The following is a 23,991-nucleotide window of genomic DNA, read 5'->3' as shown; positions in this document are numbered from 1 at the left end:
CCCTGGTGGCTCAGATGGTAAAGCATCTGTTGGCAATGCAGGATACCTAGGTCGATCCCTAGGTTGGGAAGATCCCCTGGAGAAGGAAATGGCAGCCCACTCCAGTACTCTTGCCTGGAAAATCCCACGGATGGAGCAGCCTGGTAGGCTACAGTCCATGGGGTTGCAAAGAGTTGGACATGACTGAGTGACTTCACTTTCACTTTCATTAACTCCGAGAAAAAGAACAACAACAAAAAACTACTAAAAAATGTGATCATGATTTTCTACTTGGTTAATCATGTCATCTGACTGAAGAGATGGCACAGACCTACTAGAAAGTTTGCTTTGCATTAGCCCAAGGGTTAATATTGCCACAGATCCCTACCCACAAAACCTCCTGTCCTTTCTCAGTAGCTGGTAGTCAAGTGTCTTGATTAACTAGACATCACTGTGAGTCAGCATTTTTATTATGTATGATTACATCACAATAAACTGTGGAAAATTCTGAAAGAGGTGGCAATACCAGACCACCTGACCTGCCTCTTGAGAAACCTATATGCAGGTCAGGAAGCAACAGTTAGAACTGGACATGGAACAACAGACTGGTTCCAAATAGGAAAAGGAGTTCGTCAAGGCTGTATATTTTCACCCTGCTTATTTACTTATATGCAGAGTACATCATGAGAAATGCTGGGCTGGAGGAAGCACAATTTGGAATCAAGATTGCTGGGAGAAATATCAATAACCTCAGATATGCAGATGACACCATCCTTAAGGCAGAAAGTGAAGAAGAACTAAAGACCCTCTTGATGAAAGTGAAAGAGGAGAGTGGAAAAGTTGGCTTAAAGCTCAACATTCATAAAACTAAGATCATGGCATCCGGTCCCATCACTTCATGGCAAATGGATGGGGAAACAGTGGCTGACTTTATTTTTCTGGGTTCCAAAATCACTGCAGATGGTGATTGCAGCCATGAAATTAAAAGACATTTACTCCTTGGAAGGAAAGTTATGACCAACCTAGACAGCATATTAAAAAGTAGAGACATTACTTTGCCAACAAAGGTCTGTCTAGTCAAGGCTATGGTTTTTCCAGTGGTCATGTATGGACGTGAGAGTTGGACTATAAAGAAAGCTGAGCACCGAAGAATCGATGCTTTTGAACTGTGGTGTTGGAGAAAACTCTTGAGGGTCCCTTGGACTGCAAGAAGATCCAACCAGTCCATCCTAAAAGAGATCAGTCCTGGGTGTTCATTGGAAGGACTGATGTTGAAGCTGAAACTCCAATACTTTGGCCACCTGATGCAAAAAGCTGAGTCATTGGAAAAGACCCTGATGCTTGGAAAGATTGAGGGCAGGAGGAGAAGGGACGACAGAGGATGAGATGGTTGGATGGCATCATCGACTTGATGGACGTGGGTTTGGGTGGATTCCAGGAGTTGGTGATGGACATTGAGGCCTGGCATGCTGTGGTTCATGGGGTCACAAAGAGTCGGACACGACTGAGCAACTGAACTGAACTGAAGTACGTGAAAGTTGAGGATGATTTGTGATAACGATACTGCCATTTACTGATCCCTTATTGCATGCCAAATGCTTTCCTTGGTTTCGTTCATTGATTTTTATTTATTATCAGTTCCATTTTAAGATGTAGAAATTGAGATTTAAAGAGGTTAGGCAACTTCCACAGAGTGATAGGGCTTGGATTAGAAAGTAGGCAGTGCACTTTCAGGGAGTGTACTCTTTTTTTCCCATTTAATGAAGTATAGCTGATTTACAATATTGTGTTAGCTTCAAGTGTACAGCAGAGTGTTCAGTTTTGCATTGTTATTGTTCAGTCACCCAGTCATGTCCGACTCTTTGCAACTGCGTGCAGCATGCCAGGCCTCCCTGTTCCTCACCGTCTCCAAGAGTTTGCCCAAGTTCATGTTCACTGCATTGGTGATGCCACTCAGCCATTGCATCCTCTGATGCTTTCTTCTTCTTCTGCCCTTAATGTTTCCCAGGATCAGGGACTTTTCCAATGAGTTGGCTGTTTGCATCAGGTGACCAAAATACTCGAGCTTTAGCTTCAGCATCAGTCCTTCCAACGAGTATTCAGGGTTGATTTCCTTTAAGATTGACTGGTTTGCATATATATATATATATATATATGTTTTTTTTCAGATTCTTTTCCATTATAGGTTATTACAAGGTATCAAATATAGTTTCCTGTGCTATACTGCGAATCCTTGTTGTTCAGAGTCTATACTCTTGACTATTGCTCTTTTCTGCCTCAACACATACTTTCCAGGATATGAGGAAGGGATATATACTTAGGAAACCAAGGAGGGGAACCAGAGGAAACCAAGTTTCCTCTGGTGGAAGTGGGGATAGAATAAAGCAGACTAAGGCCAGACAGCAGGAGGAGCAGGGACAGTAGGCTGACCTGTCAGTCTACTCATAAGAATTCAGAATTGATACGATATTTTAACGACTCATTTAACTTAGAGATGCTGAAAAATTCCTTTACTCTACTGAAGAGGGCAAGAACATTGGCATCAAAACGGATTCTTCTCTTGCAACTCTCACTTCATCCCTTTCATGTCTTTTGACTACCATTCTTTTTTCATTTCTCATTCCCTTTAATCACCAGGCTTCACAAGCAGAGAAGCCCAGGTCTGGTTTCTCTTGTCTGAACTTTCCTTCACTTATATGTGTCCCCAGGAGTCTTGGCAACTAAGCAAGGTGACGACAACCTGGAGGCAAAGAGGACCTAGTTCCCTCTCCCACCCCCGCCCTCATTATAATATGGTGCAGTTCCTACCAAGAGGGCTGGGGGTGGAGGCTGTGTGGGCAAGAGACACAGCTTCCAAATGTTCTTGTAAATATTCATAAAAACATGTCAGTGTTGCTAAACCCACAGCAAACGATAATCATCTGTCCCCCTACACTCTCATCTTTTTGCTGTTAATCCTTTTGTCCGTTTTGAATTTCTTCCCACAACTACTTCTCCCTTATCCTTGCATTTCTGAATTGCTGCCAGCCTCCCTAGCCTCTGCAGTCCTTCATGCAAGTCTGTGGTACCCTTTAAAAAGCAGTGGTGCTCTGTTGCCAGCAAGCGATGTGAATAACACACCGTTCCAAGGACGTTGCTTCTTCTCATCTCCATTCCTTACTCTTGGGGAACACAACAATTATTCTGCCCTGGAACTGATGGGGATTTCTGAACAACCTGGCACATCTGAAACATTTTTCTGACTCATTGAGCTGGCATATACTGCTAAATCAGCACTGGCCCTGTTCCACACAGCCTGTCACCAACAGTGGGTGTTGTTGTAAGCGCTAGTTTTGATTGTGGCAAGATGGGCTCTGTGACTCTCCTCTTGTTCTGTTGAGTTCAGAAAAGGCATCTGGTCTCCATTCACATTACATTTGACAAGAGTCCAAAATCTAAATGAATGTTGCTAATAAAGAACTGTAAGGAAAAAACATGTTGTGAACTACTGAGTGTATTCAACACATACCAAGCTTTGGAGCAGAGGGAGGGGGAGGAGAGCGCATGCACTGGGTTAGAATCACCAACTGGAGGGCAAGGTTTCCGGGCTCTGTTCCTGGCTCTGCCCATGGACTGTGTCTAAGACTGCCTTCTTTGAATTCAGAGTACTCAGCAATTTCTTATAATACAGAAGAGGCTATAAGTAACCTTGTATATGCTTAACTCTCCTGTTGGTCAACTAAGTTACAGAGGAACTAGTGTTAACTGAACAAACACGCTGGGCTTAAGTCAATGGCTGCCAAGGGGTGGCTTTAGGGCCCGCATAGTCCAGTCAAGGCTATGGTTTTTCCTGTGGTCATGTATGGATGTGAGAGTTGGTCTGTGAAGAAGGCTGAGCACGGAAGAATTGATGCTTTTGAACTGTGGTGTTGGAGAAGACTCTTGAGAGTCCCTTGGACTGCAAGGAGATCAAACCAGTCCATTCTGAAGGAGATCAGCCTTGGGATTTCTTTGGAAGGAATGATGCTGAAGCTGAAACTCCAGTACTTTGGCCACCTCATTCGAAGAGTTGACTCATTGGAAAAGACTCTGATGCTGGGAGGGATTGAAGGCAGGAGGAGAAGGGGATGACAGAGGATGAGATGGCTGGATGGCATCACTGACTCGATGGACGTGAGTCTGAGTGAACTCCGGGAGTTGATGATGGACAGGGAGGCCTGGCATGCTGCGATTCATGGGGTTGCAAAGAGTCAGACACGACTGAGTGACTGATCTGATCTGATCTGATAGTCTTCACTGGTTCCCCATCTCCAAATTCTGTGATCTGGATAATTGGCATGTCCTTCACCTTTTGTATAGTACATTCAAACTTGGCCTATGGCTATCTCCCTTTTATCTTTCAGAGACATATCTCTTGCATGTGGACCTAACCAGCACAGAAAGAGAATTTATTTCTAAATGGACTTGGTCAGAATAGGCTGAAAAATGCTGATACATGTGAATCTAAATTAAACTTAATATCAATGAAGCCCCCATTGAACAATGAGTTTTTCCTGGGGTAGCTTCTAAAAATGAACTATCTGCAAAACATACACCCAATGGAGGTAACTGAATGAGGAAACTTTTTTCTTTGCTAAAATATAGTGGATTTACAACGTGGTGTAGTTTCAGGTGTACAGCACAGTGATTCAGTTATTCATATATATATGGAGATATATATATATATTCTCTTTCATATACTTTTCCATTACAGATTATTACAAAATATTGAGTATATTTCCCTGTGCTATTCAGTAGGTCCTTGTTGCTTATGTATTTTATATATAGTAGTGTATACATGTTAATCCTAACCTCCTAATTTATTTCCCCTGAATGAGCAAACTTTTAAAAGAACAGCTCTTAAAATTCCAGGATAATTATAACAGTTAAAGTTCTGTTTTTCAGATAACATGATAAAATAAAATAAAGCGATGGATTCCAAAGCACCTTAGATTAACCTGATAAAATCATATTGTCTGTACCTGAAAGACTACTTATTTTTATATTATAGAAGGTATATGGTAGTGGTGGTTTAGTTGCTAAACTATGTTCAACTCTTGGAACTCCATGGTCTGTAGCCCACCAGGGTCTTCTGTCTGTGGGATTCTCCAGGTAAGAATATTGGAGTGGGTTGCCATTTTCTTCTCTAATAGAAGGTATATGCCCCTGCTTATTAACAAGTGTATCACAAATTAGAAGCCAATTTCCCCACTGGGTATTTTTAACTGCTTTGTCCAGAGAAAGTTCCTACTATCTAAATTTTTGCAAAAATATTATGATGCGGAATATCTATATTTTAAAAATTTTAGTTGTATCCCATGACTCTAAGACCATAACCAGTCTACTTCAAAGACTGGGAAAAGTAAATAAAAGCTACAGATAATCTAATGCTGCTGTTTGTGGTGGGTTATCTTATGGTAGATAACCATATATATAGGTTGTCTGCACTTCAGACAAAATACTGGGCCAGGAATTCAGAAATGATTTGTCAAGCAAATGTTTGGTATACAGTGTTGATGTAACATATAAAAAAGTAACGGCCTATTATTTTGGGGAAGTAAAAGGCCATCCTTTTTGAAGATGGAAAGTTGTGTCTTGGATCTAGCTATGTATTACTATCTAAACAAGCAAGGAATGGAACACAACATTCAGAAGCGTTTCCAAATACCTTTGGAGGTAAAAATTCTTGGCAGAGAAGCTAGGAAAGTAATCTGATTGACTCAAAGGGAAGACTAGTGATGAGTGCAATCACACGTGTGTTAAGTTCCAGATGTTGGTGGAGTAGACAAGCATCAAAGAGCCTGAAGTCAGCTAAGAAGGTAAAATTATAGGGTTGAGGGGCAGATTTGGGATTCAACTGTTGAAATCAATGTTATATGAGAAGTGTATGCAGGATGGAACAGAGTACAAGGACCTGAAGCTTGCGGGACCCCTGTGACAACAAGTCAAAAAGGGCAGTTGACAGGAATGTGCAAAGTAAAGGGAGATGGAACTTGAAGAACGAATCTCATATTTGGATTAGAGCAGATTATTTGTTCAGTCATTCAGCCTCTAAACCAATACTTATTGCATGCCTATTTACACCTGAACCTGTGCTAAGAGTTGGAGACACAAAAACGAAAGAATGTGTCTTGCCTTTTAGTGCTGGAATAGAAAAACAAATACTTTTACATAATATAAGATGATAATTGCTATTATTACAGAAGTACTTACAAATTGCATGGACCTTCAACCCTTAATTTCTTCCAACTAACAAATTCCCTCTCTTCATCACAGTCAAATTTCTACATTTGCTGTTTCCATGTCTATATTTGCTTGCACCACTCTATCAAAACTGCTTTCAAGTGCCCCTGCTAAATTCTAAGATAATCTGCAGTTCTCATTTGCTTCACTTCTTGGCAGGATTCGATACTTTTAATCGTCCTTTCTAAAAATTTTTTATTTTATATTGAAGTATAGTTGCATTATAATGTTGTGTTAGTTTTAGGTATACAACAAAGTGATTCAGTTTTGCATGTGTGCGCTGAGTCACTTCAGTTATATCCGACTCTTTGTGGCCCTGTGGACTGTAGACCCCCAGGCTTCTCTGTCCATGGGAATTCTCCAGATAAGAATACTGTAGTGGGTTGTCATGCCTTCCTCCAGGGGATCTTTCCAATCCAGGGATCGAACCTTCATCTCTTACGTCTCCCACGTCGGCAGGCAGGTTCTTTACCACTAGCGCCACCTGGGGGGTCCTCAGTTATACGTATACATACATTTACTCTTTTTCAAATTCTTTTCCCATTTAGGTTATTACAGAATATTGAGCAGAGTTCCCCGGGCTATACAGTAGGTCTTTATCTATTTTAAATAGAGTAGTATGACTATATTAGTGCCAAACTCCTAATTTATCCCTGCCCCACATTCCCCTTTGATAACCGTTACGTTTGTTCTCTAAGTCTGTGAGTCTGTTTCCATTTTGAAAATAAATTCCTTTGTATCATTTTTTTAGGTTCCACATATAAGTGATATTGTATATGTCTTTTCTTTTCAAAATGCTTTCTTCCTTTGAATTTTCAAGGAAACACATTCTCTTTTGTCTTATTTGATCAGTCCTCTGAATATCTTCAGGAGACATACGACATAAGGTTTAATCCCTGAGTTGCAAAGATATCCTGGAGGAGGGCATGGCAACCCACTCCAGGACTCTTACCTGGATTATTCCATGAACAGAGGAGTCTGGTGGGCTACAGTCCATAAGATCACAAACAGTCAGACATGACTAAAGCAACTTAGCATGCATGTACGCCCTGAATCCCTTGGGCTTCCCAAGTGGCACAGTGGTAAAGAGTCTACCTGTCAATGCAGGAGATGCAGGTTGGATCCCTGGGTTGGGAAAATCCTCTGGAGCAGGAAACAGCAGCTTGCTCCAGTATTCTTCCCTGGAAAATCTTGTGGACAGAGGAGCCTGGTGGACTACAGTCCATGGAGTTGCAAAGAGTTGGACATGACTGAGTTACTGAGCACATCCACACTGAATACCTTTCTTCCTCTACTCACACCCTAAACATTAGGGTCCTTGGAGCTCTCTCTTCTTACTCTCTGTACCTTGATTAGTTCTTCACAATATTCATTGTACTTTGTTGTTACTTCACTGTCTTTCTTACCACTGTAAACTTTATGAGGCCATGATTATGTCACCACTCTATTTTCAGTATTAGCACCATGCAAACATGAAGTCTGTGCTGAATAAATATTTGTTGAGTGGATGAATAGTTGATTGAACCCTTTACAGAAAAGTTATATTTGAGTTGAGGATTAAAAGAATAGGAGTGTCAAGAAAGAAAAAGTAGAGATTTTTAACATGACAGGTGATTGAGAGGCATTTGTGAATTTTTGAGCAGATGAGTGATATACTGAGATCTGAAGTTAGATCACTCCAATGACAAGGTGAAGCACAGACTGGAGCAGGGGGTAGGGGTAACTGATATTTCAATATTCTTAGCAAACAAAGTGAAGGCTATAGATATGAAGGAAAAGGAAATGAATGGTTCAGGCATAATTGGGAGATCGAGCCAACAAACCTTAGATGGACTGGTTATAGGCAGTGAAGGAGACAGGAATCTTGGATGCCTTGGATTCTTTCACCAGCATAGGAGGAACAGAAGAAAAAGAAATCTGGGAGAAAAAGCTAGTTTTGGACCCCAAGAGCTTCAGGTTCTTAAGTGTTCCATTATGGGTACAGAAGTTAGATTACATTATAAAGTCTAGGCATTCAGAAACCATGTCAGTTTAATCACATAGTTCATCCTTGTTGGTGCTTGATAAATTCTTTTGGTAGTATTGGCAGAATATGACATCACCAATACTGCACTGCTGATCCCTCTGGGGAACCCCTTTATATGAAGCTCATGTGTTTATTTACTTACTCTTGTGGGGGTTTATGACTCGGTTGCCCTTTAGATGAACATTATCTATTTTTGCAGATGCTGTTTCAAAATTGATTAGTTCTCTGACCCGCCCACTGAAATCATCCAAACTATTGAAGAAGCAGAATGGGATGTGGATTACAGGGTTTCAGATAACACCAAGTCCCCAGTGAAAGGTATGTTATTTCAGTGCTTTGTTCTCCTTTTGGAAAAGAGTAGCTGTGTTTTCTTTTCTCCAACTGTATAGGTCACAGCAATTTTTTTTTCCACTGGGAATTACAAGCTATATGGAAGATTTCCAGAGTAGAATCAGTCTCACATAAATGCTAAATACAACTAATCAGGGCCTGGAAGGTACACAGAGCGTAATTAGTAGGTTATATTTGGGTCAGTACTAAGGTCATTTATGAGATACAAGAAAAACAGACCTTTTGCTGTTCTGTAGAAAAAAAAGAAAATATATTCATTTTGTGCACTGTAGTATATGTATTATAATTGGCTAAAGGCATTTTTGATAATTTCATGTGTATATGTAAGATAATTTTAAAGAGTAAGCAAAAAAATGCATTGTATTCACAATAAGAATATTAAGATTGATAGCAAGAAATTGCATATGTTTGTCTAATATGATTATAACTAATATAAAAATGGAATTATCTTAGCAGATTAGTATGTGTTCTGCTACTAAGAAGTCATTCACTTGACATGCTTAAAGCTTTTACTTTACAACTACAGCTAATGAGTTCATGATAACAGAACATGATTATTGAGGATCTTAGTTCCTTTTCAGGGCTTGTCTGACTGTTAAGGACACCAAATGAGAGGAAATAATGTTCAAAGTGTAAATGTAGGATAGATATTAAAAAATCATTGAAGATAGTGAAGTTCATCAAATTGGTGAATTACAGTAATGGATTAAAAATAAAGCAAAAAAAAAAAAATCTCTTCTTCATACATCCGTATGAGTTAATCTTATCTATATCTATTGTTTCAACCACTATTCTTAGAGCAGCAGATTTCTCCCCACTTTTTCTCTCTAGGTCAAACTTTTTCTCCTGAACTCCAGATACACCAATCCAATTGCCTTCTATATCTGCATCATTTTTTGTCTAGATCCATAACATTATCAATATATTTTTCTATATTTCAATGTGTTCAAAGTTAAGCTCAATGTCTTCTTCCATAAACTTCCCCTTCCTGCTGAGGTTTCTAATAAACAAAATGGTCAGTCCTGGATTATCATCCTTTTGTATTTCTCTCTCATTGCCAGTATGTGAACAGTTACTTCTTAGAATGATTCGCTCTATAAATACCTATGGAAACCAATCTTTTACCCACTTCCTGTCACTGTTTTACTTCAGGCCTTCATGATTTTCCCCTGAATGACTCCAATGACTCTGGTTGGGTCTCCCAGCTTCTAGTCTTTTGCCATTTTCTCTCTTTTAATCCAGTCCTTAAATCTCTACCAGAAAAAGTGTTCTAAAATACAAATCTGGTCATATAACTCTCCCTTTTAAAACCCTGGTCTGCCTTTCTTACCCTCAAAAAATAACCATTAACTTCTGCTTCCTACATAAAACAGAGACCTTCAAGCATGAACTTTCTTAACTTCATTTAACTCTCATTGTGTGAATTTGTATTTACACTCTTCCCAATTTTGCCTCCTCAGTTTCCTTACTTCTGGACAAGGCCAAACTCCAAGCCTTTCCTTTCTGCCTCCTCAGGGCCCTCAGGCCATCACTGGTGGCAATTCTTCTCATCTTCCACCTCTCTACTACCTTTCTCCCCTTAACATATAGACATGTCCAAATTTCCCTGATCCCAGGCCAAAATAGAACTCACCATTTCCCAACATTTGCAGTTAACTCTTTTTTTGTTTTTCAAAACTCAGCTAAAGTTGTACTCCCTGCCCCTACTCCCACACTGTGCTATGTGACCTTGAAAGCTTATCAAATATTTCTCGTATCATAGCGAATGATTTGCTAACTTATCTTCTCTATGAGACTGTGAACTTGTAGGAACTGGTATTAAATCATTCTTACAATGTGTGTTAGTCGCTCAGTTGTGTCTGACTCTTTGCAACCCCATGGACTATAGCTGGCCAGGTTCTTCTGTCTATGGGACTCTCCAGGCAGGAATACTGGAGTCGGTTGCCATTCCCTTCTTCCGTGGATCTTCCCAATCCAGGGATTGGACCCAAGTCTCCAGCACTGCAGACAGATTCTTCACCATTTTGAGCCACCAGGGAGGCCCAAATAATTATTACCAGTAATTAATTAATTAAACAGCGAGTCAAAATGTAATCAAAATATCGTCTCAGGTATAGATGCTCTTATTTTTCTAAACTTTAAAATTTTAGCTTTCATTTTGTCAGAAACTAAACTGGAAAAGGTCAGTTTTCATTCCAGTCCCAAAGAAGGGTAATGCCAAAGAATATTCAAACTACCACACAATTGCACTCATCTCACATGCTAGCAAAGTAATGCTTAAAATTCTTCAAGCCAGGCTTCAGCAGTACATGAACCATGAACTTCCAGATGTTCAAGCTAGATTTAGAAAAAGCAGAGGAACCAGACAACAAATTGCCAACATTCATTGGATCAAAGAAAAAGCAAGAGAATTCCATCAAAATATCTACTTCTCCTTTATTGACCACACCACAGCCTTTGACTGTGTGGATCACAACAAACTGGAAAATTCTTCAAGAGATGAGAATACCAGACCACTTTACCTGCCTCCTGAGAAATCTGTGTGCAGGTCAAGAAGCAACAGTTAGAACTGGACATGGAACAACAGACTGGTTCCAAATTGGGAAAGGAGTACGTCAAGGCTGTATATTGTCACCCTGCTTATTTAACTTTTATGCAGAGTACATCATGAGAAACGCTGGGCTGGATGAAGCACAAGCTGGAATCAAGATTGCCGGGAGAAATGACTCCACTCTTATGGCAGAAACTGAAGAAGAACTGAAGGGCCTCTTGATGAAAGTAAAAGAGGAGAATGAAGAAGCTGGGTTAAAACTCAACATTCAGAAAACTAAGATCATGGCATCCAGTCCCATCACTTCATGGTGGGGAAACAATGGAAACAGTGACAGACTTTATTTTGGGGGCTTCAAAATCACTGTAGATGGTGACTGCAGCCATGAAATTAAAAGACACTTGCTCCTTGGAAGAAAAGCTATGACCAACCTAGATAGCATATTAAAAAGCAGAGACATTACTTTGCTGACAAAAGGTCTGTCTAGTCAAAGCTATGATTTTTCCAGTAGTCATGTATGGATGTGAGAGTTAGACCACAAAAAAGGCTGAGTGACAAAGAATTGATGCTTTCGAATTATGGTTCTGGAGCAGACTCTTGAGAGTTCCTTGGACTGAAAGGAGATCAAACCAGTCAATCCTAAAGGAAATCAACCATGAATATTCATTGGAAGAACTGATGCTGAAGCTGAAGCTCCAATACTTTGGCCAACTGATGCAAAGAGCTGACTCATTTGAAAAGACCCTGATGCTGGGAAAGACTGAAGGTAGGAGGAGAATGGGATGACACAGGGTGAGATGGTTGGATGGTATCACTGACTGGATGGGCATGAGTTTGAGCAATCTCCAGGGGGTGATGATGGACAGGGAAGCCTGCTCTTGCTGCAGTCCGTGGGGTCACGAACAGTCGGACACGACTGAGTGACTGAACTGAAACTTATTCAGTCAGGTTTATTACCCCACTGTCCCCCACGCCCCAAGACTGTGTGCAGATGACAGGCAGGATATGAAGTATTGATGCTGGTGGTAGGGGCAACATGGGATATGTTTGGTCCCAAGTTGCCCTGGCTGCATGCCTAAGACTCCCCATTCCTGCCTGATCTCTATTCACTGTGCATTCAAAATGGCTACACCCTCCTGATCAAGACAACAAGCTAAACTGACTTGATTTTGACTACTTCAATCTCTTCTCAGGAACTATGTAGATGGAATTTCTCTTGTCCCTCTCCTTCCTGAGATTAGGACGGGGTTGAGCAGAGAGGAAAATTTCTTCTTAGGAAATATCAAATGTTAGTTTTCTTTCTTTCTCTCCTTCTTTGCCTTAAGAAATCAGTTTTTAGATCAAACTGACTTTGACTTTTGCTCCCAAATCTGTTGGCATAAACTTTACATTATGACTCTTTCAGAGATTAGGGTTTTGAAACCCTAGTGTATCAGTTCTGATGCTTCCTGCTGTAAAAAACAGAATACCTAACTTAAAAGGCTACAACTCATGGGCCGCAAAAGAGTAAGACACAACTTAGTGACTAAACAACAACACAAACTAAAAAGTAGCCCCCACAATAAGAGGTTTTAATGATCTCATACAGGAGAAGGTTCAAAGGTAGGGAACAATTCTTGGGTCAGTCTATGGCACAGCAATGTCAATGATAATTCAGGTTCTTTCCTTCTCTCTGAATCCCCTTGCCCTGCACCCTGATCCTTTGCATGTTGGCTCAGTTCTCAAACTTGTTTCTTCATGGTCTCAAGATAGCTGTCACTCTCTCTCTCTCTCTCTAATCATTGGGAAGGAATATATATTATATTGGGCTTCCCAGGTGGCACAGTGGTGAAGACTCCACCTGCCAATGTAGGAGACGCAGGAGAAACTGGGGTTCAATCCCTGGGTCAGGAGGATCCCCTGGAGGAGAAAATGGCAACCCACTTCAATATCCCTGCCTGGAAAATCCCATGGACAGAGGAGCCTAGTGGGCTACAGTCCATGGGGTCGCAAAGAGTCAGACACGACTGAGTACATATATCATATTACACTTCTAGAATAAGAAGATACTGCAGGATCAAGTCATTCACAGTGTGGTAGCATCTAAAATGTTTGTAACCCTAGCAAACTAGGAAATTAAATGATCATGGCAACTTTAATATAACAAATAACATTAGCATAAACATTTCCAGATTTGTCTTAAATTTGGAAGTCATGCATGGTGGACATTATTTAGCTGGCTTACATAAAACATCTCTGCAAAATACACACTAACCAATTTCTATGTGTGTGTATATATTGGTGTGTGCTAAATCACTTCAGTTGTGTGGGACTCTTTGCGACCCTATGGACTGCAGCCTGCCAGGCTCCTCTATCCATGGGATTCTCAAGGCAGAAATACTGGAGTGGGTTGCCATGCCCTTTTCCAGGGGATCTTCCCAGCCCAGGGATCAAACCCGCATCTCATGTCTCCTGCATTGGCAGGTGGGTTCTTTACCACTAGCACCACCTGGGAAGCCCATATGTATTGGCAGTATGTAATAATCAACAAAACCAAAAGAAAAATAAAAAAGGAGGGTAAGAATTTGTCTAATATACAACTCAAAGCCTAATGCATTAGAAACTCATGCCTGCATGTGAAGGTTCAAATGTCATGCTTTGATTTAAATGACAGTACACTGGTTTTCTAGAGAAACTTTTCTGTACCTTCATCAACTTACTTTGCTTATAATAAGCTTTCTTCCACTTTTGCTTACTTACAAAGCATTTTATTTCTGTCTTATAAGTCTGTTACACTCATCTTTACCTCTCTGATGATTGACCTGTAGGTTGTCAAGCTAGGTCCTGGAGCAGCCCAGAATCAAAGCATCTGATGCTTTTCATGATAACATCGAATCCCTAGGTGGCTATATATTTTACTCCAGAAGGAAGAGATTGTTTATATCTGGCTTTCGTCCTTCCTTAGTTTGCATTATAACCACAAAAATTATGCACTCATGAGATGAACCAGCTCACAAAATAACAAATGAGTAATGATACTTGGCTCTTGTTTTCCTTTTTTAATTTTAAAGGACATAATGTGTGTTATCTCAGAGAATGTCACTTTGCTGATTCAAATTTGGCCATGTGGTTGAATCCAGCCACCCTTTATAACTCTACTTTTTAATATATTTAAAATTTCTTTCACATTCCAAATAGCATAAGTGAATGCATTTTCAAGGCCAAAACTGGGATTCCTGCTTGGATTCCTGTTGAGAACAGTCAAATCTCAGAATGAGCTTCTGTAGGCCATGACCTTTTTTTTCATAGACTCCAGAATCTTAAACTCTGTGGCATATGGGATCCTTACATATTACCTGCCAAGGAGACTGTCTAGCTAAGAATGAACTCAAATGCATGCATTTTTATAAAGTTTTGAAAAATGAGCTCCTAATACTATTCTTTGTCAATCATCCACTTATTATTTATTAGGTTTCTATAGCACCTTTTCTCCAAAGAGCTCAAATGTATCATAAACACATGTTACAATGCACTTTAAATAGGTGTTACCAAATTTGGCATTACATGTGAGAAATAGTGCTAAAATTATGAATTCCAACTGCAAATCATTCAAAGGATAAAAGGAAATTTCAGCATCATTTAAAAATTACATATACATACATACATACATACATATATATATATATATATATATATATTTCCCACCCCCCCCCCAGTCTTGTTAGCTCTGTTAGAAGCTCTTTCCAAAAGAATTGCAGGGTTAGCTTTGAAACAGTGAACACTATCTATAAATACAGGCACTTAACTGGTATTTGAAATGTTATGCAGTTTTCTTGTTTGCAAAGGTTCTGATGTTTCCTCTGATTTCTAGAAATACAACAATAGCCATTTATGTTTAAATGTCAAGTGACAGGCCCAACAGGCCTTGGATGTTTATTAGGTTGGACTAAAAGGGGCTCCCAATTCTTTTGTGGTTAATATGCTATTTCTTTTCTTTTTGCCATTAGTGTTGAAGCAAGACTGAATACCAGGGAGTTATCATCAATGAGCTCTTGTCCCCTCGATAGAGGAGGGAGGAGAGTGTGAGGGTGATGGAGGCAATTACTATCTCTCTCTTCTCAGAAGAGGGAAATAAACACATTATAATCTTTAAGTTAAAAGTAATTCAAAAAGCCAGAGGCAGGCAATGCCTTCTAATTTAGAGACATTTTCTCTTTCTTTGCCACTCCCTCCCCAAACTACAACAGTAATAAAAGAAACCCCACAATCAAAGACCCAATTCCGACCTCCTCATCCTAGAAATCCCAAATTGGGGGCTTCAGTTGCATTCTGCTCTGTTCTTTTCTTTCCTCTCTCTTTTACTCAGGTGGATTGCTTTCAGTTGGGGCAGTCTTCATTCCACATGAGCTTTGAAATCATATCCTTGGATCTCTATAGAACGGCAGTAGTTCAAAGTATTAGTAGCAGCCTTCCATAGTAATGCTGCCATTAGATCATTATAACTATTCTAAGGTTCTACCTGTGAGCATGGCATGAATTTTATATTTGGAAATAAAATCCTCCCGGGATACCACAAAGCTGCACGCCGGCCTTGCCCCTTCTCCCAGGCCGTTAGGATTGGCTGCCCAGGCTCCGTCTTGTGTTACGCAGGAATAAGTCCTGCCGTGTTTGTTTCACATAAGAACCCCTTCAATTTGTTTATAATGATCTGAATGATATTATTAGGTGAACAAAGCCACTCAATGGTGACATTTATTAACCAGTCATATCATCTGTGTTTAAATCTCGTATTACATTTCAGGGAAATTGTGTGAACCTAACTCCAGCATAACTTTTCTTCAGGGACCATTGCTTTGTATTGAGTTTGAAATAAAATAGAAGAAAGTACAAGGCAGGTTTTATTTCCAGGACAGCATTTCACTTAAGAGGTTTAGACTGAGCCAGATTATGTGTAGAGGCCCACAGAAAGGTGGATGTGGGGACTTTTCAACCTAGCACGCTGGCTATGTGTCTATGATTGAGTTACGGAGTATGGTGTGTTTCTAAAGAGGGATATGACAATCAGAATGAACAGTACTGGTGAAGTAGAACAGAGAGGTATAGTGCAATGAATGGAAGAATACCATGTCTATAAAAATGAAGTCTTTGTGTGTGGGCCGGGATAAAGATGGATTTGCTGTGACACCTCCATGAGGATGAGTGTGCATGTGTGGGGTAATGCCCATTGTCTGGGAAGAAGGTATGCAGATAGCGGTGACTGTGGTTAGGTAAGTGGGTAAATCAGACTGTGGAGAAATTGGAACATGACTGAAGAACTGAAGAATCACAGCCTGTGAGAGCAAGGAGGGCTGGCATGGGTGTATGATTTTGAATGATGATGAAATTATGTACTTAAATTTTTTTTGTGTGTGTGTGGAAAACCCTAAATATCACCCAAGAGTAGAAGGAATATAGTATGATGAAGCCACATGTCCATCACTTAGCTTTGACAATGAACTCATAGACAATCTTATTGCACCTTCACTTCCCCCTCCTCCCATCACTACTGTATTAAACGTATCTTTGCATCCATATTGACTTCTGTTTGAATCTTAAAAGATAAAGAATCTTTTTAAAAAACCATAATGATGGTACCATTTTCATACCTATAAATCAATAATTTATCATCAAATATCTAGTTAGCTTCCAAATTTCTCTGACTGCCTCATATATATATATACTTGTTAATGATTGTTGTTTTTGTTATTCAAGTGCTCAGTTGTGTCCAAGTCTATGCAACCCCACTGACTGCAATATGCCAGGCTTCCCTGTCCTTCACCGTCTCCCGGAGCTTGCTCAAACTCAAGTCCATTGAGTTGGTGATGCCTTCCAACCATCTCATCCTCTGTCATCCCCTTCTCCTCTTGCCTTGAATCTTTCCCAGCATCAGGGTCTTTTCAAATGAGTCAGCTCTTCCCATTAGATGGTCAAAGTATTGGAGCTTCAGCTTCAGCATCAGTCCTTCCAATGAATATTCAGGATTGATTTCCTTTAGGATGGACTGGTTTGATCTCCTCGCAGTCCAAGGGACTCTCAAGAGTCTTCTCCAACACCACAGTTCAAAAGCTTCAATTCTTCTACACTTAGCCTTCTTTACAGTCCAACTCTCACATCCATACATGACTACTGGAAAAACCATAGCTTTGACTAGATGGACTTTTTTTTGGCAAAGTAATGTCTCTGCTTTTTAATATGCTGTCTAGGTTGGTCACAACTTTCCTTCCAAGGAGTAAGCATCTTTTAATTTCATGGCTGTAGTCTCCGTCCGCAATGATTTGGGACCCCAGGAAAATAAATTCTGTCACTGTTTCCACTGTTTCCCCATCTATCTGCCATGAAGTGATGGGACCAGAAGCCATGATCTTCATTTTCTGAATGCTGAATTTTAAGCCAGCTTTTTTATTCTCCTCTTTCACCCTCATCAAGAGGCTCTTTAATTCCTCTTAGCTGTCTGCCATTAGGGTGGTGTCATCTGCATATCTGAGGTTATTGATATTTCTCTGGGCAATCTTGATTCCAGCTTGTACTTCATCCAGTCTGGCAATTTACATGATGTACTCTGCATAGAAGTTAAATAAGCAGGGTGACAATATACAGACTTGACATACTCCTTTCCCAATTTGGAACCAATCCATTGTTCCACGTCCAGTTCTAACTGTTCCTTCTTGACCTGCATACAGGTTTCAAGAGGCAGGTAAGATGGTCTGGTATTCCCACCTCTTTAATAATTTTCTACAGTTTATTGTGATCCACACAGTCAAAGGCTTTAGTGTAGTCAATGAAGCAGTAGATGTTTTTCTTGAATTCTCTTGCTTTTTCTTTGATCCAATGGATGTTGGTAATTTTAATGGTTGGTTTGTTCAAATCAGAATTTTAAGAAGGTCAACAGATTACATTTGATTATGTCTCTTAAGAATCTTTTAATCTTTAAGTCATCTCTTTTATTTTTCTTGTGATTTGTTTACAAAAATGAGTCATTTTCTCTGTACATTTCCCCACATTTTGGATTTTGCTGATTGCATGTCTTCTTTATTTCCTGTGAAATAGTAGTTAGATTAAGAGGCTTGGTCTGATTCAGGTTTGATTATTTGGCAAAAATACTTCATAGGTATTATGGCGCACTTCCATCAAGAGGCACATATGTATGATTATCTCTATTTTGGGGAATGTTAGCAGTGCCTGATATTTATTTCACAGGTCCATTATTTCATTAAGGGTTTGCAACATGGGATTTTCTTCATTTCTTTGCTGGATTATGTCTATGGAGATAAATATTTCCTTAACAATGATTATTTGTCACTGAGGCACAGTTCATACAGGAAAGACAAAACAAATGCTTGATTTTTTTCCTTTTTATTTAGGTGGTCTCCTAATATTCTCTAAGATCAATGAGGTTTGTTTCCTCTAGTACCATTATGAATGCATGGATTTTAACGTACTTCATTCATTTCAATCCAAAGAACTTGTTAATATTATTATTATTATTACTATTGATGTTCAAGTTCTCCTATCTTTGGCCATTGGGAGACTTTTCAAATTGACTCCTTATTTCTTTGACACAATAGCTTTTGAGCACTTTCTTGCCTTTTGGTGTAACTGGATATCCCAGGCTAGATTTTTGCATATCCTATACAAGGCCTGAAATCAACCATTTCTTTAGGAACCTTGGTTCCTTTCAGTGGAAAGTGGAAATTATGGGTGATCATCATTTTTAGTTTGTGGTTTGTTTGTGGAATGATTTGCATTAGGGTTTGCCAATATTTCTGAAGTAGAGTGTGTTTGTTCAACTCACATTTGTTCTGTGGTGATATTTACAATTGTATCAGGATATTTTGTGTAGCAGGAAACAGAAAGTCTGACTCAAGCTGACATAAAAGGGAATTTTCTTTCTTTTTTTTTTTTTTAAGGGAATTTTCTTTTCTTCTGTTCTTTTTGCAGCTGCAAAGTCCACATTTTCAGTTCAAGGGAAACTTTCAGTTTCTTTCTGTCTCTGATATATCTTTCTTAATGCTGGTTCCAAGCTAAAACCTGCTCTCCTATCAGTCGTGAGATGGTGCCATCAGCTCCAGGATGGCATGTTTCCATAGTTATAGCCAGCAAAAGTCATCTGTGTCTCTTCCTTTTCAGAAATAATCCTGAAATTCTTTCTGAATGGAAATATTTAGTTGGTATATGTATTCAAGACAGAGCCAAAAACTTGCTAGTTGGAGTCAAAGTGCTAACTGGTTACCTAGATTCCACCCCTGGAGCTGGAGACAAGAGCTTCTCTAGAACCACCTGAATCTTCAAAAAGAAATTAGAACTGTTGGAAGGGAAAGAAAGGAAGGGAAGCACTGGACGTTGGAAAGGGGCCAAAAAATGTCCGCTATTACCATATAGTATTTTTTCTTTCTAGCCATCTATGAATTCAGCTATACATGCTATTTAGGTACTATTTTAAGCATTATGGAGGCACATAAGAGTAGAGTTAATAGAGGTAGGCCTTCCCCGGTGGCTCAGATGCTAAAGAATCTGCCTGCAATGCAGGAGACCTGGGTTCGAGCCTGGGTTGGGAAGATCTCCTGGAGAAGGGCATGGCAACCCACTCCAGTATTCTTGCCTGGAGAATTCCATGAACAGAGGGGCCAGGTTGGCTACATTCCATGGGGATTGCAAAGAGTTGGAAATGACTGAACGACTAACACACACACACACACACACACACACACACACATATTATCCTTGCAACAACCATGAGAAGATACTATAAAGTGTACAGTGAGGTCCAAGGGATGACAATCATGTCTATTTGGGCAGAGGTCTTCTCAGTTGCAAAAATTTCATGATTCTGATTACTTTATGATACTTTTGTTATATTCCAAAGAACATACATTGGAAGGCTCAAACATTGAAGCATTATGAAAATAATATTATTTCACAGATTCATTAAGAAAATTCTTTCACATCTATAGCAAGAAAGTATCTGCAGTAAGAACAAATTTCTGGGATTCTCTTCCCATATGGCCAGAAGGGACAGACTGGTAATGTTCTTCTAGAGATGAGAGAAACTCATGTTGTTAGTGCAAAGCTGTTTGATCATTCTGAGTTGGTTCAGATGTCATCAGAAAGTTATATACATTTGTAATTTAAACGAAAACAAGATGCCAAATCCAAATCATTCCTTTGGGATGACCATTTATTGATATGTAGGTGCACTGTGGCTCAGATCATGAACTCCTTATTGCCAAATTCAGAATTAAATTGAAGAAAGTAGGGAAAACCACTAGACCATTCAGGTATGACCTAAATCAAATCCCTTATGATTATACAGTGGAAGTGAGAAATAGATTTAAGGGCCTAGATCTGATAGATAGAGTGCCTGATGAACTATGGACAGAGGTTCACGACATTGTACAGGAGACAGGGATCAAGACCATCCCCATGGAAAAGAATGCAAAAAAGCAAAATGGCTGCCTGGGGAGGCCTTACAAATAGCTGTGACAAGAAGAGAAGTGAAAAGCAAAGGAAAAAAGGAAAGATATAAGCATCTGAATGCAGAGTCCCAAAGAATAGCAAGAAGAGATAAGAAAGCCTTCCTCAGCGATCAATGCAAAGAAATAGAGGAAAACAACAGAATGGGAAAGACTAGGGATCTCTTCAAGAAAATTAGAGATACCAAGGGAACATTTCATGCAAAGATGGGCTCGATAAAGGACAGAAATGGTAGGGACCTAACAAAAGCAGAAGAAATTAAGAAGAGGTGGCAAGAATACAGAGAAGAACTGTACAAAAAAGATCTTCACGACCCAGATAATGACGATGGTATGATCACTGACCTAGAGCCAGACATCCTGGAATGCAAAGTCAAGTGGGCCTTAGAAAGCATCACTACGAATAAAGCTAGTGGAGGTGATGGAATTCCAGTTGAGCTATTCCAAATCCTGAAAGATGATGCTGTAAAAGTGCTGCACTCAATACACCAGCAAATTTGGAAAACTCAGCAGTGGCCACAAGACTGGAAAATGTCAGTTTTCATTCCAATCCCAAAGAAAGGCAATGCCAAAGAATGCTCAAACTACCGCACATTGCACTCATCTCACATGCTAGCAAAGTAATGCTCAAAATTCTCCAAGCCAGGCTTCAGCAATATGTGAACCATGAACTTCCTGATGTTCAAGCTGGTTTTAGAAAAGGCAGAGGAACCAGAGATCAAATTGCCAACATCTGCTGGATCATATAAAAAGCAAGAGAGTTCCAGAAAAACATCTATTTCTGCTTTATTGACTATGCCAAAGCCTTTGACTGTGTGAATCACAATAAACTGTGGAAAATTCTGAAAGAGAGGGGAATACCAGACCACCTGATCTGCCTCTTGAGAAATTTGTATGCAGGTCAGGAAGCAACAGTTAGAACTGGACATGGAACAACAGAATGGTTCCAAATAGGAAAAGGAGTATGTCAAGGCTGTATATTGTCTTCCTGCTTATTTACTTCTATGCAGAGTACATCATGAGAAACGCTGGGCTGGAAGAAGCACAAGCTGGAATCAAGATTGCCAGGAGAAATATCAATAACCTCAGATATGCAGATGACCCTTATGGCAGAAAGTGAAGAGGAACTCAAAAGCCTCTTGATCAAAGTGAAAGTGGAGAGTGAAAAAGTTGGCTTAAAGCTCAACATTCATAAAACGAAGATCATGGCATCTGGTCCCATCACTTCATGGGAAATAGATGGGGAAACAGTGGAAACAGTGTCAGACTTTATTTTTTTGGGCTCCAAAATCACTGCAGATGGTGACTGTAGCCATGAAATTAAAAGACGCTTACTCCTTGGAAGGAAAGTTATGACCAACCTAGATAGCATGTTGAAAAGCAGAGACATTATTTTGCCAACAAAGGTCCATCTAGTCAAGGCTATGGTTTTTCCAGTGGTCATGTATGGATGTGAGAGTTGGACTGTGAAGAAGGCTGAGCACCGAAGAATTGATGCTTTTGAACTGTAGTGTTGGAGAAGACTCTTGAGAGTCCCTTGGACTGCAAGGAGATCCAACCAGTCCATTCTGAAGGAGATCAGCCCTGGGTGTTCTTTGGAAGGAATGATGCTAAAGCTGAAACTCCAGTACTTTGGCCACCTCATGCGAAGAGTTGACTCATTGGAAAAGACTCTGATGCTGGGAGGGATTGGGGGCAGGAGGAGAAGGGATGACAGAGGATGAGATGGCTGGATGGCATCACTGACTCAATGGACGTGAGTCTGGGTGAACTCCGGGAGTTGGTGATGGACAGGGAGACCTGGCGTGCTGCGATTCATGGGGTCGCAGAGTCAGACACGACTGAGCGACTGAACTGAACTGAACTGAGGTGCACTGTTTTGAATTACAATATTAAACTTCTCTACCACATGAATTTCATGGCTGCAGTCACCATCTGAAGTGATTTTGGAGTCCAAAAAAATAAAGTCTGTCACTGTTTTCATTGTTTCCCCATCTATTTGCATGAAGTGATGGGACTGGATGTCATGATCTTCATTTTTTAAATGCTGTGTTTTAAGCCAGCTTTTTCACTTTCCTCTTTCACTTTCATCAAGAGGCTCTTTAGTTCTTCTTCACTTTTTGCTATAAGGGTGGTATCATCTGCGTATCTGAGGTTATTGATATTTCTCCTGGCAATCTTGATTCCAGCCTATGCTTTATCCAGCCCAGCATTTCACATGATGTACTCTACATTAAGTTAAATTCTGCAGCCATGAAATTAATAGATGCTTGCTCCTTGGAAGAAAATCAATGACAAACGTAGACAGCATATTAAAAAGCAGACTTTACTTTGCTGACAAAGGTCCATCTAGTCAAAGCTACGTTTTTCCTAGTAGTCATCTATGGATGTGAGAGTTGGACAATAAAGAAAGCTGAGTGCTGAAGAATTGATGCTTTTGAACTGTGGTGTTGGAGAAAACTCTTAAGAATCCCTTGGACTGCAAACAGATCAAACCAGTCAATCCTAAAGAAAATCAGTCCTGAATGTTTATTGGAAGGACTGATGCTGAAGCTGAACTCTAATACTTTGGCCACCTGATGTGAAGAACTGACTCCTTGAAAAAGACCCTGACGCTGGGAAAGATTGAAGGCAGGAGGAGAAGGGGATGACAAAGGATGAGATGGTTGGATGGCATCACTGACTCGATGGACATGAGTTTGAGCAAGCTCCAGGGATTGGTGATGGACAGGGAAGCCTGGTATGCTGCAGTCCAGGGGTTGCAAAGAGTTGGATACAACTGCGTGACTGAACTGAACTGAATCACATGAATTAGAGCAGAAGTTGGTAAATGAATACCTCTTAATCGCATTGTGGGCTTCCCAGGTGGCGCTCGTTGTAAAGAACCCACTTGCCCATGCAGGAGATTAAGAGACACGGGTTTGATCCCTGGGTCAGCAAGGTCTCCTGGAAAAGGGAATGGCAACCCACTTCAGTACTCTTGCTTATAGAATCCCATGGACAGAGGAGCCTTGCAGGCTACAGTCACAGGGTCACAAAGAGGTAGACACAACTGAAATGATTTAGCATGGTAATTCTGATCCCATCTAGGCAAATCTCATTTCAGAGAGCAAAAGATATCCTTGGTGGAGAAGTCCCACAGCAAAATCTCTGGGTATGAAGGTCACAAATGATCTAAAGATCATCAGTTGAAAAATAAATTTAAAATAGCCTGATCAACTTATTGTAGAGATATGGAGAGGAGACTATCAACTAATTTAAAGTCAAACATGCCTTCAATGTAACAAAATATCATTATGAAAGGCTCTAATGACGGTTACCTTTTTCATGTTATT

General features: G+C 40.0%; 1 long non-coding RNA gene across 1 annotated transcript in view; it reads left to right on the top strand.

The window, feature by feature from the left end:
• The first annotated feature begins 5,673 nt into the window (after positions 1–5,673).
• The window catches only part of LOC112443227 (uncharacterized), a 172,879-nt gene continuing 154,561 nt past the window's right edge, over positions 5,674–23,991 (top strand). The window contains exons 1-2 of the long non-coding RNA XR_003031548.2: positions 5,674–5,816; positions 8,466–8,584. This is a non-coding gene — a long non-coding RNA (uncharacterized lncRNA). The remainder of the gene's footprint in view (positions 5,817–8,465; positions 8,585–23,991) is intronic.

This window comes from Bos taurus, chromosome 21 (assembly GCF_002263795.3).
Source record: "Bos taurus isolate L1 Dominette 01449 registration number 42190680 breed Hereford chromosome 21, ARS-UCD2.0, whole genome shotgun sequence".
NCBI lineage: Eukaryota > Metazoa > Chordata > Mammalia > Artiodactyla > Bovidae > Bos > Bos taurus.
Note: the sequence above shows the minus strand (reverse complement) of the source record. Positions and strands in the feature narration are given on the sequence as shown.